The 4,059-nt window shown below is 30.4% G+C and overlaps 2 non-coding genes across 2 annotated transcripts; both read left to right on the top strand.

Annotated features, from left to right (window-relative positions):
• Positions 1 to 2,594: 2,594 nt before the first annotated feature.
• On the top strand, positions 2,595 to 2,688 carry LOC136066063 (small nucleolar RNA R41). The gene has a single exon (XR_010627588.1). It is a non-coding gene; the product is annotated as a small nucleolar RNA R41 (small nucleolar RNA).
• A 102-nt stretch (positions 2,689 to 2,790) lies between these two features.
• Positions 2,791 to 2,867, top strand: LOC136066064 (small nucleolar RNA Z155). The gene has a single exon (XR_010627589.1). It is a non-coding gene; the product is annotated as a small nucleolar RNA Z155 (small nucleolar RNA).
• Positions 2,868 to 4,059: the final 1,192 nt, after the last annotated feature.

Here is a 4,059-nt window from a genome sequence, read left to right as displayed (position 1 = left end):
TTGAATCTTTTTTGTAAGTACATGGGCCTGTTCTTTTTTAACAAAAATCTTTTGTTTATCTTTTCTTCGCTTAGCCTTAGCCAATATAATTAAGCTAGGCATATGCTTCCAAACAACCTCTAAGAAAAATAAAGCATTTACGTGTCAATAAGTTTGAAACCTAAAACAACAATTTTAACTAAAATATTTTCTTATATTTATATATCAATTAAATAATTGTCATTTACATTTTTATATTATAAACTTTTTTATTTAAAATCCACCCTTCCCAATTTTTATTTATTTAAGGGCATGGTTTTGGTTCCTGAACCCAATGAATAAAAGGATTTAGGTCCAAAAGGCCCAATACAATAAATTTGTAAATAATGGGCTTAAAAGCTAGATCTCAATGGATCATGCCACACGCACAATGAATCAAAGATATTAAGAAAGTAAAGAAGACAAGTTTAAAGTAAAGAAATCATTCCTCAGTGAAGTTCGAGGAGAATATTCTTGTATAAAATCCTTACTTAGATACAATTTCAATTCTTATTGCTACAGTGTGTTCTCTACAAATTTTCCAATCCTTTCTTCCTGGAGGGTTTCTTACATTATATAGCTCCCTTTACATGATCCTAGTCCTCCATTTGTTGATCGTCCAGGCCACTACTTGAGTGTTTGTCCTATCAGATACCTCTCAAACCTCTTGTGACTTAGGACAACCAAGGCAGTATTGTTCAAAGGTCTTCTCTACATAAATGTAGCTAGGAGGTTTGGTGGGATGCATTAAATGTGGTGGTAGCCACCATCCCTTCGGTCATGTCAGGTCTAACCCCATCCTCAAAACTACAATATGACCTCCTCTAGTAACGTGCCACTAACGTGAACTTACTGTTCGAATGTGTGGCCTCCTCAGCACAATAATGGACTCCTCAGCCATGGATACGACACGTGGCACAAGTACCTTATTTAAATTCTTGTTCCCCACAATTTAAAAATAACCAATTAAATTTTTGTTATATTTTATTTATTACTAGTAACAAATTTATCTATAAATTCTTTTTTAGATTCAATAGATTTTTTTTATTCTTATTTTGTTAAGTTTTTCATATCTAAATTCATATTCTCTAGTTGACATATTTATATAAAATATTTACAAGAAACATTATCTAAATAGAAAATTATAATATGACTATAATAAATAAATGCAATAACATAGAACAATAGAATCTAATTTATCAAAGGTACTATTACTGTTTCAATTTAACAATAGAATTACCTAATACCTCAAACTTCATAAGACAAGGTAGATTCACATCAATTCAAATTGATAATAGAATTTTTCACATCAATTTTACATTAAAAAAATAATTATATAAAAGTAAAATAAAATAATTTCGTTAAATGTGACGTGAAAATAAATTTAGAGATAAGATTGAAAAAGCAATTTTTGCGGTGATGGATTGTCTATATATATTTATATATAATAAGAGAGAAGAGAGAGAGAGAGAGAGAGAGAGGAGAGAGAGAGAAGAGATACATGAAAATGTATTTCGCTTTAGGTCACTAAATAATATAACAATGGACTATAGGACCAAGATGATGAGCTTTCTTCATTTGGTAACCTTAGACCATTACTTAAAATGATCTAATAGAAGAGTCATATGGGTGCCAATAGCCTTTAAATCAACTAACATTTCCCTTCTTGGTAAAAGAGCATGTCTAAAGGCTAGAGTTAAGCCCTCTCAACAACCTTACCTAATAACCAAAAAAAAAAAAAAAAGAGGTATTCAGGTGCAATTTAGACCATATGCTATATCGTGGCACACTAATATGCTAGAGACAAAAATAGCAAAGGAAATTTCATAAGTCCATCCTTATTAAATTTAAATAAAAGAAAATATTTTAGTACTTAATTTTTTTTTTAAGGTACAATTTGAAGTATGTTTTGTGCTCTAGAGGTGTAGAACTAGATTAAAAAGAGAATCAAGATACTACCAAGTACTAACAAGTGGGCATTCTCAACCCAAAAAAAAAAAATATATATATATATATATATACTAACAAGTGGGATGGACAAGACCTTATACCTCAACTGACATTTTTTAATGTTTTTAATTGAGATATTCAAGGTTTTAAATCTCCTTTTCTTATTATTATTGAATTTTTTTAAAGTGACACGTGTGCTTGAAGCTAAATGCAAACGCCACTGCAAAAGTGGGATATATATATATATAATAGTAGGTCTTGCAATCGGAGGCCTTGAGTGGGTTAGGAGTGAGGCCCAAAATTCTATACGTTCGTTAAGGCCTTCTGAGTAGAGTGGCCACCCTACAAAAGAATTTAAAAAGCCCATAATGAAGCCCAGGGGTAGTTTTGTAATTCAACTAGAAAGTTGGCCGCTTTGCGCCACCAAACCCATCGCAAAACTTAAAACCCTAACCCTAATTCAGAAATCAGCTCCTATATATTCACCTCAAAACCCCAATTACAATCAGCCTACCAATCTCCTCTCTCTCTCTCTCTCTGTTCTATATTTTTTTGATTCACAATTTCATGTTTATATTTTTTTTTTGGTTAGGGAATTATCACTGTTTGTATTAGGAAATGTGGTAAGGGGGGCAGTGATGTTGAAAAAACTACCTATTTTCTGAGGGGAATATCCCTTTGATTATAAAATTTTACCAATGGATCCTTCTGAGCCCCTCTCACTCTTTCCTATTTCTGTTTCGATTTTTTTTTGAAATCTTAAAAGCAAAGTTTTTTATATTTATTGGTTTTTGGTATTTTTGTTAAAATCTGATTCGGAGCTACTGACGTGATGAGATTGTTTTGGAAGATATTGATGTCGACTAAATACAATTCAGACTACAATTATCTGATCAATGGCTCTCTCTTTCTCTCTTGCTTTTCTTTTTTTTTTTGTTTATTTGTTTTGATTTTTTTTTTTTTGGGTAATTTTATAATATCTTCTTAATGATGATGATGATATACACAATTGTACACCTCAATCGTTTGAAAGGGCAAGAATTTTTCTTTTCTTTTTTAATTTTAATGGAAATTTTGATATTGTTTAGAAAGGGTTTGATACTTTTTTTTTTAATCGAGTTATATAGCAAATGCTTTTAATCGTGTTTAAGTTTTTTCTTTTTCAAAAATTGCATGTAATTATGTAACTCTATCATTATGTTAAAAAGGTCGTGCTTTGCCTTTTTGATTTGGGGAATGAGAGGATAAAACTTGTATTCTCTATTATTAATAAGGTAATAACTAGTAGTTAATAATAAATCTATCTAGAACAAGCAGAGTAGAAGACAAAGGTTGTCTGCGACTGCGAGTGAAATCTATGGGCTGCTAATGCAAATAGTAAAACAGATCGAAAGCCTGGAATTTTCTATTTTGAGTCAGAGATTTAAAGGTGGAAGATTAATTGTAAATTATTAATTTTCGGGAAACCAATTGAAAAACATGATTACTGAATATTTTAGGCGTTCTGCTACAGAAAAACCAGTAATCTATGACTTTGTGAGGTTTTTCTTTGAATCAAAATTAGTGGATTGGAGAATGAAAAATGACAATTGCTAAAGTGGTAAAAGGTAAAACAAAGAATGTAGAAGATTAAAAAGAGAGGAGATCAAGAACTAGTTAATATAATACCTCAAATTAGATTTCAAAGCCTGACTTTATACATCTTTAATTTCTAGAAAGAAAGAATGCGTAGAAAAATAGTGAATTGCACCTATAAGTTAAAACTAGACAGATAAACTTTTCTTATGATTTCCTTTTTTTCTTTTTTTTTATGATCTAAGTAATTTATTTGCTAATGTAAAGACAGTGAATTAGCTTTTATGTACAACTTTTTAAAGCGACACTTTTAACAAAATATATTAGATAAACTGTTTCCAAAGCTTAATTAATTGGCACAGCAGCCAAATCAATTGGGTACTCAGTTCAAAGTTAATCCAAGGAGTGAATTGTGCGTATCTATGAAATTTATGAACGAAAATCACGAACCCATCAATCAGAAAATGCACAATTTGAAAAAACTCATCATTACTGTAAAAACCAAACTAAAATTTA

Source organism: Quercus suber, unplaced genomic scaffold, assembly GCF_002906115.3.
Source record: "Quercus suber isolate HL8 unplaced genomic scaffold, Cork oak 2.0 scaffold_1711, whole genome shotgun sequence".
Taxonomy (NCBI): Eukaryota; Viridiplantae; Streptophyta; class Magnoliopsida; order Fagales; family Fagaceae; genus Quercus; species Quercus suber.
The sequence above is the reverse complement of the archived record's forward strand: the minus strand, read 5'-3'. Positions and strand labels throughout refer to the sequence as shown.